The 12,367-nt window shown below is 40.0% G+C and overlaps 1 non-coding gene across 1 annotated transcript; it reads right to left on the bottom strand.

The window, feature by feature from the left end:
• Positions 1–7,406: 7,406 nt before the first annotated feature.
• LOC121105297 lies at positions 7,407–7,566 on the bottom strand. The gene has a single exon (XR_005837766.1). It is a non-coding gene; the product is annotated as a U1 spliceosomal RNA (small nuclear RNA).
• Between the last annotated feature and the right edge of the window lie 4,801 nt (positions 7,567–12,367).

Below are 12,367 nucleotides of genomic sequence, written 5' to 3'. Positions count from 1 at the left end.
CATTGCCTCACGCTGGCCCTGTCACTTCTCCAGAGTTCACATTTCCTTTCACAGCAGTCCTCTGCACCTGACTTTCCCTGTTCTGCTTCCTTGCCTCAGCCTTCAGACAGGAGTGGTAGCAGTCCTTGCTTGTTACTAATTTGGGGTACAGCACTATTGCTTGAGGGTTCCTGTATTCCACCCACAATTAGAATGTACTCTCTGGATCCTCCCTGAATGCTAACAGATGCACTGAATTTGATGCAGGAAAAGGCTCCAGCCAGTTGGATATGTGCAGAAATGATGTGGGAAACTTCCAGGTCACACCCTGAAAGGAAGAGGTGTGCATCCTACCACCATTGTTTCACTCTCCTCGCTGTCTGGAAAGCAGATTAAGTAAAAAGCCATCTTGGACACGTGGACAAGAGCAACATCCTAGTGGATGGTGGAGCAAAAAGACAGCAAGAGCTAGGTCCTGTATGCTCCATAGAGCAGAGCTGCCAAACCAAGTCAGACAAAACTACTGTTGGAGTATTTCAACCATAGCGATTTAGGGCCCCTGTCCCTGCAGCTGAACCCATGTTCAACCACACGGTGACCCTCTCTTTCTCAATAGTTCCTGTCAATGTTCCAGAATTGTCTCTCTGGTCTTGAGCCACATCTCCAATTACAAACCAATCATTATTGTCAAGGAAATGGAATATCCTAACTGGCCAAGCATGGGTCCATCCCTGGAGCTGGAGCCCTGATACCAGAAGAAGGGCAGATTTGTTCCAGGTAAGCAAAATCACCTGTTCTTTATGGCTGTGACCACAGCCACCTTGAGCACCTCCTATGCACCAGGCACTATATCCATGGCTTCATCCTTGCAGAATTTTATTCTTAGCTCTTGTCATTCCATGGACTAACTGGGCTTAGTTGGGCTGTTTATGCCTGGGTCTCTTGCAGTAGAGGGTAAATGAAGCCGGAGTCATCTGGAAGCTCACCTGGCTGGCCATCCAAAATGGCAACAATTGAATCTGGCTGTTGGCTGGAAGTGCAGCTGGGGCTGCTGACGAAAGTGTCCACACACAGCCTCTTGATATGGTTTGGGCTTCTCACAGAAAGGTGGTCCCAGTGTAGTGGTCCCATATTTCCTACATGGTTACTGGCTTCCAAGAGGCAGGAAGAGGAAACTATCAGGCCAGTTGAGGGCTTTGCATCACTTCTACCATATGCTTTTAAACAAAGACAACTCAGGGACACCCAGTTTCAAACGTGTTCAGAAATATGTTTCACCTCTGCAGTGGTAGTGGCAAGTTCACACTGCAAAAGAGAAATGCAGGAACGGAGAGATTGTGGCAGCTATCTTTGGAAAATATGACCTGGCACAGTCTGCCCTCTGGTCACAATTCTCATCCCTCCCATATACAAAATACGCTCACTCCTCATTCATCCAAGACCCCAAAGTCTCATCCTATTACAGCATCAGCTCAAGGTCCAGGTCTTCTTAAATTAGGTCCAGGTGTGCATGAGACTCCTCAAGTTCTGTGGTTCTTCTTTATGAAGAGCTGTACAATACAAGTGATCTGCCCCACACACCCCATACGAGATGGGGGCATAGAATCACTGTCACTGCACTCCTAACCAAAAATGAGCCTCAAATCCCTAAAATCCAGCCAGGTACATTGTACCAGTGCCCTGATTAGGACAGTTTTGTTCCCTGAAAGTGGTTCTCTGTGGTTCTGGTTTTACTCTTTGAGCTCTAAGTTCTATTCCTAGAATCATTCCTCATTTTCCATTACAAAGGGCCCATATTTTCAGCTGAATAGTTTCCTCGGCCTGCTTTCTGCCTTAGGAAGTTGAGGGGTCAAAGGCTTCTTTGGTTTAAACTCTCTTTCCTTCTCAGTCCATGCTGATATAATTTCTTTATAAACTGTGTGGGTTTCCTATATATCAGCTTATAATCTTTTGAGACAGCTCTTCTCTACCTTGGCTTGAGACTCAGGGTATATGGGACATCATCCTTAAGACTCTTTAAAACCCTGTTTATAGCATAGAGTCTACAAGAGTGGTCCTCACCTGGAGGTGATTTTGCTACTGCCTGAGGAACATGTGGCAATGTCTGGAGATATTTTTGCCTTTCACAAGTGGTGAGGGGCTGTCATCTAGGGAGTAGAGAGCTGAAATGATGCTAAACATCTGACAGCATGCAGAAGAGCTCCCTACAAAAGGAATTATCCAGTCCCAAATGTCGATAGAACCAAGGTCAAGAAACACTGGTCTACAGGAACTGCCCTAAAATATTTCTAAAGTCTCAAGTAAGCATCTTACAGTCACATGCTTGTCTTCGTTAAGAAATGAGCATGAAAGTGCCCCTGGGTGGCTCAGTTGGTTAAGCATCTGCCTTTGGCTCAAATCATGATCCCAGGGTCCTGGGATCCAGCCCCACATCAGGCTCCTTGCTCAGCAGGGAGTCTGCTTCTCCCTCTCCTTCTGCCCCTCTCCCTGCTCATGCTCTCTCTCTCTATCTCTATCTCGCTCACTACCTCTCTCTCAAAAAAATAAATAAAATCTTAAAAAAAAAAAAAAAGAAATGAGCATGCCATCAAGAGCATCAACAGCAGACTAGATCTAAGCAGAAGAAAGAATCTGTGAACTCAAAGATAGGTCATATGGAATCATCCACTCAGAGGAGAAAAAAGAAAGAAAAGAGTGAAGAAAACTTATGAGAATTATGGGACATCATTAGATGAAAAATATACATATTATGGGTGTCCCAGAGGGAGGAGAAAGAGACAGAAAGCTTATTTAAAGAAATAATGGCTGAAATTTTTCTAAATCTGCGGAGAGATATGGACATCCAAGTACATGAAGCTCATAAGTCCCCAGATTCAACCCAAGGAGGACTTGTCAAGACACACTAAGAAAAAAAGTGTCAAAAAATCAAAAACAAAGAATTTCAAAAGCAGCAAGAGTAAAGAAACTCATTACATACTCCCATTAGTCTATCAGCAGATTTCTTAGCAGAAACCCTTCAAGCCAGGAGAGTGGGGTAAGATATTAAAAATGCTGAAAGAAAAAACTGTCATCCAAAAATACTTTACCCAGAAAACTATCCTTCAGAAATGGAGAGATAAAGACTTTTCCAGGTAAACAAAAACTGAGGAAGTTCCTCACCCCTAGACCTGCCTTGTAAGAAATGCTAAAGAGAGTTCTTCAAAATAAAATGAAGGGACACTAACTAGGAACATGAAAACATATGAAAGTATAAAACTCACTGGTAAAGATAAGTATATAGTTCAGTTCAGAATACTCTAGACTGCGATGGTGATGTTTAAATAAGTTGACTCTAGTAGAAAGGTTAAAGGAAAAATATATCAAAGACAAACATAGCTAGTGTAATTTATTAATGTACACACAATGTAAAAAGATAAAAATTGTGACATCAAAAATATAAAATGTGGTTAGAAGTATAAATGTAGAGTTTTTGTATGTGATTGCAGTTAAATTGTTATCAGCTTAAAATAGACTGTTATATTTCATGTAAGTGTCATGGTAACCACAAAGCAAAAATCTGTAGTAGATATACAAAAGGTAGAGAAAGGAATCAAAAGTTGCCACTGCAGTAAATTATCAAATCATGAAGGAAAATAGTAAGGAAGAAAGGAACTACAAAACATCCAGAAAAAAAAATAATAACAAGAGGCACTAACAAGTCCTTACCTGCTATCAACAATTATTTTCAATGTAAATGAATTAAATTCTCCAATCAAAAGACACAGAGTAGCTGAATTGATTTGTTTTAAAAACCTAGTTGTATGCTTCCCCTAACAGACTCAACACAGCTTCAAGGACACACGTGGGCTCAAAGTGAAGGGATGGGAAAAGATATTCCATACAAATGAAACCAAATGAGAGCAGGGGTAGATATACTTATTTTAGACAAAATAGACTTTAAGTCAAAAAGTGCAACAAGAGACAAAGTCATTGTATAAAGATTAAGAGTTCAATTCAGCAGGGCATCTGGGTGGCTCAGTTGGTGAAACGTCTGCCTTCAGCTCAGGTCATGAGCTCCGGGTCCTGGGATCAAGCCCCTCATTGGGGATCCCTGCTCAGTACAGTGTCTGCTTCTCCCTCTCCCTCCCCCTGCTCTTGCAACTCTCTGTCTTGCTCATTCATTCATTCTCTCTCTCAAATAAATAATAAATAAAATCTTTAAAAAAAAGAGTTCAATTCACCAAAAGGTTCTAACAATTGTCAATACATATGCACCTAATATTGGAGTGCCTAAGTACACTAAGCAAATAGCTGATCAGAAAGGAGAAATAAATAGCAATGTAAGAGTAGTAGGAATGTCAATGCCTCACTTTCAATGATAGATCGCTCATCCAGACAGAAAACAGACTCGGACTTGAACTACACTTTAGACCAAATGGACCTAACAGACGTAGGACATTCCATCCAACAGCAGCAGAAGACACATTCTTCTCGGGTGTACCCTTAACATACTCCAGGATAGATCATGTGTTAGGTCACTAAACAAGTCTTAACAAACTCAAGAGGATTGAAATAATATTCAATTATCTTTTCTGACTGTAACTGTATGAAACTAGAAATCAATAACAAGAAGGTGGACAATTCACAGATATGTGGAACCTACAGAATCTATGGAATGGGAAAAATGTTTGCAAACTACAGAGCTCTTAGGGGTTGGTATCTAAAATACATAAGAAAGTCATACAACTCAGTAGAAAACAAAAAAAATAATCCAATTTTAAAATGGGCAAAGGACCTAAACAGACAATTTCCCAAGGACATACAAACGGCCAACATGAAAAGGTGCTCAATATCACCAATCATCAAAGAAATGTATGATAATGAGATACCACTTCACAACTACTAGGATGGCTAGCGTCAAAAAGACAAGTGGTAAAAAGTGTTGGTGTGGACGTGGTGAAAAGGGAATCCTGGTGAACTGTGGGTAAGAATACAAGTTGGTGCAGCCACTATGAGAAACAGTATGAAGGTTCCTCAAAAAATTCAAAATGGAGCTACCATATAACCCAGCAATCTCCTTCTGAGTATGTATCTGAAGGACATCAGCATCTCCAAGGGATATCTGCACTACCATGTTGACTGTCAAATTATTCACAGTAGCCAAGACATGGAAACAACCTAAGTGTCTGTCAACAGAGGAATGGCTAGAGAAGATATTACATACAGTGGAATATCATTCAGCAACTAAAAAGAGTGAAATCTTGCCATTTGTGACAACATGGTTAACCCTAAAGGACATTATACTAAGTGAAATAGGACAGAAAAAGAAAGAGAAATACTGTATGATCTCACTCACGTGTGGGATCTAGAAACAAAACAAAACAAAAGACAAACTCGTAGAAACAAAGAACAGTGGAGGCCAGAGGTTTGATGGGGAGGGGGAAGTGGGCAGGTGTTGGGCAAGGGGTACAAACTTCCAGTTATAAGATGAATAAGTTCTGGGGAGCTAATGGACAGCATGGTGACTATGTTTAATAATGCTGCATTGTATGTTTGAAATTTGCTAAGAGAGTAGATGTTAAGTGTTCTCACCACATACGCACAAAAATGGTAATTATGTGACGTGACAGATGTGTTCATTTGATTGTAATAATCATTTCACAATGTACATGTATAGCAAATCACCACATTGTAGACTTTAAATATATACAATTTTATCATCTGAATAATGGAAAAAATAAATAAAATGACCAATACTATTAAATCTACCTGCATACTCCATCCTTAGTCCATCACCCTGCCTTTCCCCACGCTGTGACCCTGAATAAGTAACTACCATCCTGTATATTGTGTTTATCATCCCCTTGCTTTGTTGTAGAATTTTATTACATGTGTACCCTAAATGCACATTGCCCTATTTTGCTTTGTTTTGAGCTCTATAAAAAATTGCATCATGCCATGGATATTATCCAGTTTTTACTGCACATTGTTTCTAAGACAATATTGAACTTGGCTATATTTCATTTTTATGGCTATATAATATTCCACTGTAGTAATGCATCACAATTCATTTATCCATTCTTTTGTTTAAGGGAATATGAGTTATTTCCAGATTTTTGCTCTTATGCATAATGCTGCTTTTAACATTCTTGGACATATTTCCTGGCACACATATGCCAAAATGCCTCTAGGCTCTCTTAACTCGGACTGGAACTGATGAGTCATGAGTATGCACTACCTTTAACTGCACAGGATATCAAATAATTTTTTTAAAGATTTGTAATTGTATTTATTTGAGAGAGAGAGTGAGAGAGTGGCAGAGGGAGAGGGAGAAGCAGACTCCCACTGAACAGGGAACCTGACACAGGGCTCTATCTGAGGACCCTGAGATCATGATCTGAGCTGAAGGCAGACGCTTCACCGGCTGAGCCAACCAGGCGCCCCTTGAATCATTTTCTAAAGTATTGCACCCACCCCGACCAATGGGCAGGGTGGGTCTCACGTTCCTGGCTCAGGCAGTGCTCAGGAAGGACAATCTCGCTGGGCTTAACCTCCCTGCCCAAGCTGCAGTGACTTGGGATGAAGGTCCTGCTAGGTGGGTGACCCTGTCTTGCAGCCAATAAACACCCATTGATGTCACGCTTTGGCAAAGCACAGTGCCTGACTTAATCATTTATTGTGGAGGCATTCATTTCGAAGACAGCGATCTGCAGAAAACCCATCACCGTCCCAATGACAAGATAAGGTGCATGGCCACCACCAAGAGACGTGGGCTGGTCTTGACGACTGACCATTTAGGTCACTTCCTTTTTCGTGTCCTACACCTTCACTTCCCGCTGCTGTGTTTTCTGGGCAGTCCCACTCTCTCTCTCTCTCTCCCTCCATCCCCCACCACTGACCTTGTTTTCTGGCCACACCTGTGCTGTGTAATTTCCAGGTCTTGTATTTTAAAAGTTTTTCGAAGTTTCCTGGTAGTTGTAGCTGAAGGGCTTCTTGCAATCATAGTAAGAATCACCAGGCTAGGTCCAACCACAGCAATGGTTATTAATAAGCTGAGACCTGCACAAAACAGGTAAAGCTAATATGAACATGAATGTAAAAGTATTTACATGGATATCATACTGTCCTCTCTTTAGGAATGGAATAGCTCAATTATACAGCAGGTGTATGTTTAACTTTGTAAGAAACTGCCCAACTTTTCCAAAGTAGTTGAACTATTTTGCAGTTCCACCAGCAATATGAGGGTTCCAATTCCTCCACAGCCCTCGCAGCCTTTTTCATTTTGGCCTTTCTATTGTCGTATAGCTCTATATCATTATGGAACTTTGTATTTCCCTAATGAATAATGATGCTCAGTATATTTTCATGTGCTTAGTTGCCATCTGTATAATCTTTGGTGAAGGGTGTGTTTAAAATCTTTAGCCTATTTAATAAAAAAGTTGTTCAGACATGGGAGAGGACGAACGCAGTCCACCACTACTATAAATTATGCCGTCAAGTTTCTGTATTTGGGGAAAGCAAAGGGGTCAGCATATCCTAAATGCAAGGGATAAGCCCACCCTAGGAAAACCATTTTCATGATCCTGTTATCTCCCTTCAGTTCATTTGTAATTGGATATTTTCCTCTTAGTACTGAGTTTTAAGAATTATTTTTATATTCTAGATATAAGTACTTACCAGTTAGATTACTCCCAAGTAGTTTTCCTCCAGTCTGTGGTTGATCTTTTCATTAACTTAGTGTCTCTTTCTGAGCAGAAGTTCTGTTACCATTGTCATGAAATCTACTTTATTAATTTGGTCATTTATGGATTATGCTTTCAATGTCATATCTGGTAAATTTTTGCCTGAACCAAGGTCACAAGGGTTTACTCCCAGTTTTCCTCTAAAAGGTTTGGTTTTAAGTTTTACAATTTGGTCTGTGATCTATTTTGAGTTAATTTTTGCCCGTGATATGAGAAATGGATCAAAGTTCTCTGTGTGCCCAACTCTTCCAGCACTTCTTGTTGAAATGACTCTGCAGAATTTCTTTTGTGTTTGTAAAAATCAGTTGTCCAATTATGTATGGGTCTATTTCTGGACTCTGTTCTGTTCCATTGACCTACTTGTCTATCTTTACACCAACCACAAGTAATTTTGATTACCGTAGTTATATAGCGGTCTTGAAATGAGGCAGTGTTAATCCCCCAACTTTGTTCTTTGTGCTTATTTTGCCTATCTGAGGTCCTTTGTATTTTTATATCAATTTTAGAATCAACTTGTCAATTCCTACAAAAAGGCCTGTGGGATTTTGATTGGGATTGCATTGAATCTATAGATAATCTGGGGAGATTTAACATTTTAAAAACATTGTCTTCTGACCTAAAAATACAGTATAGTCATCCATTTACTTAGGTCTTATTTATTTTAGCAATGCTTTGCAGTAAGTCTACTTTAACATATTAAACATTCCTTTGGAAAATTCCTTTCTATCTTAACCTCATCCCCCCCCCACAAGATACATGTTGGCAATCATCCTCCAAGCATATGACCCAGGGATATCTGAAGGGTCTCATGACTGAGGGTTTACTAAATAAACAACAATAGCTATCCCCCTCAGGATCCAGGAAACCTTGTTGCCAAAATCCCTGGGAGACTTATGCTATCCCTAACCCCCTCCCAACTTGAAAGTATATAATGGGCCAGTGCAGCTCTTTCTGCCCACAGGTCCTATCCCCATGCTCTAATAAAACCACCTTTTTGCACCAAAGATGTCTCAAGAATTCTTTCTTGGCCGTTGGCTTCAAACCCTAACATCTTTCCTACATCAAATATATTAGCAAAAAGTTGTTTATAATATGTCATTATTATCTTTTTAATACTTGTAAATGATTTGCAAGTGATGTCACCTGTCTCACTCCTAGTATTTGGTGCTATCAATTTCCCTCTGAGTACTGCTTTAGTAGTGTGCAACGTAGTCTGATATGTTGTGTTTTCATTTTAGTTAAATTAAAATTCTTCATAATTTCTCTTTTAATTCCTTCTTTGACCCTTGGGTTATTCATAAGTGTGTTATATTTAGTTACGTATTTGTGGATTTTCCAGATTTCATTACTGATTTCTGACTTAAATCCATTGTAGTCAGAGAAAACACTTTGTATAATTTGAATCCTTTTAATTTACTGAGACTTGACTTACTGACCAAAAGGTGGTCTGTCTTAGTAAATATTGTGTGCACTTGAGGAAAATGTACATTCTACTCATTGTGCAGAGTGTCAATTAAGTCAAGCTGGATGGTAGTTTACCAGGTATCTTTGATGGTTTTTCTATTTTTTTCTATCAATTATCAAAAGAGGAATATAATTATAGATTTGTCTATTTCTCCTTACAGTTATACCAATATTTGTTTCATGTATTTTTAAAGCTTTATTAGTAGGTTCATGAACATTTAGGATTGTTACATCTTCCTCATTAATTTATACATTTCCCAGTATGAAATGGTCTTCTTTATACCTGACAATGATCCATGTTCAGAAATTTACTTCAATATTAATATAACCACATGGTTATTAATATTAATAATTAAACCACATGGTTTTCTTTCAACTAGTGTTAGCATGGTACATCTTTTTCCCATATATTCTAACTTGCATCTTTATATTTAGCTTTTGTTTCTTATAGGCAGCATATACTTGGGACTGGCTTTTTTATCCAATCTGAAAATCTTTGTCTTTTAATTTAGGTGTATAGACCATTTTCAGTTAGTGTGAATGTTGATATGATTAGGTTTTAGCCTTTCATCTTGCTATCCATTTTTTTTTTTTGGTCCCAACCCAATACATAAAGGGATTTGGAGGGAGAACAAGAAATATGAATGGACACTTAACCAAAGATGATATTAGAGTGGCAAATAAGCATATGAAAAATTCTCAGCATCACTTTTCATTACGCAAATGCACACTAAAGCCACGATGAAATACCCTGCAGACTTTTACAAGGCTAAAATGGTTCTCCTTAGCTAGTGCTGGTAGGGATGTGAATGAACTAGAATCCTCACACACCAAAGGGGAGAGTGTGAAATAGTACAAATATATTGGAAAACAGCTTACAGTTTTTTAAACAGTTAAACACACCTACCATGCGACCCAGCCATTCCACTCCTAAGTACTTACCCAAAAGAAAAGAAGCCTCATGTCCATACAAGTACCTGTACATTTATGTTTATGTCAGCATATTTGTCACAGTCCAAAGCTGGAAATAGCTAAAATGTCCACCAACAGATGAAAAGATAACTTGTTCCTTTATCCACACAATGGAAAGTTGTCAGCAATAAAAAGGAATGAACTATTGATAGATCTTACAACAGGGAGGGATCTCAAAATAATTCTTATGAGTGAAAGAAACCAGACACAAAGAGTGCATATTTTATGACTCTATTTGTGTAATATTTAGAAGATAGAAACTACTCTGCAGTGACAGAAAACAGATCAGTGTTTTCCTGGGGAGGGAGGAGGGAGGAGAGAAGCAGGAAGGAACAACATTACAGAAAGACACAAAGATAATTTGGTGATTGATTTGTTCATCCTCTTGATTGTAGTGATGGATTCGTAAACACATATATGTCAAAACTTATCAAACTGTGCACTGCAAATATGTGCAAGTAATTGTGGGTCAATCATATCTCAATAAAGCTGTTTAAAAAATACATCTTAAATTCAAATTTATCACTAAGAGAATACAAATAAGAATGAGGTCTCCCAAAACACTAGAGAAAGTAAAATAGTAAACAGCTCACAGAGCCAAGGACAGAGAAAGAACAAGGAAAACAGAGCATACATAACAGGTGCATCAACAAACATGTCTGTTTTGACGATACACTAAATAAAACAATCCAAACATGCACACTCTTCCCAAGGTACACCTAAAATAAAACACTTGAATGTTAAAAAGGAAAGGATAGCAAAGACATGTTGCACAAATAAGAAAAAGGGTCAGTAAAATGAATACCAGATGAGGCTAAAAAAGACAAACAGCAGTTTGGTCTGAGGAACAATTCAAGAACCAATGAAAGCATAACAGTGATTAATCTTTAAGCAGCAAATAACTTATCGTCAAAATCTATAAAGGAAAACTTAAGAAATACCACAGTAAATTAATAGCTAAAATGTAAACGTGAAGTCCTGATCATGTTAACCCCGAGGCCCAAGTTATATAAATCGTGTTTTGTTTCATTCTTTTGAGGGCCAGTAACTGCATACCTGCAGGAACTTGACTGAAACAGCCAGGCCTTCCACAGATTTGCCTGAGAGGGGATTAGCATGTTCTGCAACTTAATTATTTTTCACCAACATAAATGCCTGTATTAAAGAAGTCAAGAAAAATATCCACACCTGCAATTGCAGTGTGATGAGAATATAACAAGAATGATGATGAAGCCAGACATCAACTGAGACCCACCACTGTGTGCAGTTTTGTTAGCCTAAAGCCCTGCACAAGCTCTATGCCCCGTTAGAAGTCAAGTGGGTGGGGTGCCTGGGTAGCTCAGTTAGTTAAGCGTCCAACACTTGGTTTCAGCTTGATCATGAGCTCAGGGTCCTGGGATCAATCTCTGTGTTGGGCTCCAGGTTCAGCGTGGAGTCCGCTTGAGATTCTGTCTCTCCCTCTCCCTCTGCCCCTCCCCCTGCTTGCACTCACTCATGCTCTCTCTCTCTAAAATAAATAAATAAACAAACAAATAAATAAAATCTGGGAAAAAAAAGTCAGCTGGGTGCTTCTCACAAATCCCTGGGGGGTTACACTCTCCCACTCCCTCTGGCCCAAGGCCCCTGACTCCAGTCCTTCCACAGCTCCCAATACTGTTCTCCTCCCCCAAGTCAAAGTGAACCCAAGTGCAGAACTACAACCCTTTTCCTTGTTTTTCCAAACCCTCCTTCCTGAGCCCATGTGTGGCAGCTGAGTCCACTAAGGTCTGGAGAGGTGGAAGGAATTTGCAGCTCAGAAAGTTGAATGCCTTACACATCTTGCCCCAGGGTCCACCAAGCCCCTTCCTGGAGTCAGGCAGAGCTCCTGCTTCCTTCCTACCAGGTCTCCCCCAGCTAAGCCACACATCCTTCTGTCCCTCCCATCCCTGGCTCTCTCTCCAGTCCCCTCCTTCAGCAGCTCATCGGGCTGCTCCCCACAAGAATGACTCTGGTGCAGGAGGTAACATAATGACCTTGGTACCTACTTTCCAAGGTCCTGGCCATGCGAGCTTTCGCACGTTGTGGTGTTGAGCCTGCCACAGCTCTAGGGACACACACTGCTGTCAGCCCCAGTCAGATGGGACCGTGAAGCTGGCAGAGACTGAGAGATGTGACCCAGACCAGGAAGGGAGTGTGCAGCCGGGATCCAAAACGGATTTCTGTTGCATGCTGACACGAGTGGTAGGGAGCTG

The sequence above is a fragment of the Ursus maritimus genome, unplaced genomic scaffold (genome assembly GCF_017311325.1).
Source record: "Ursus maritimus isolate PB19 unplaced genomic scaffold, ASM1731132v1 scaffold_25, whole genome shotgun sequence".
NCBI classification, from domain to species: domain Eukaryota; kingdom Metazoa; phylum Chordata; class Mammalia; order Carnivora; family Ursidae; genus Ursus; species Ursus maritimus.
The sequence above is the reverse complement of the archived record's forward strand: the minus strand, read 5'-3'. Positions and strand labels throughout refer to the sequence as shown.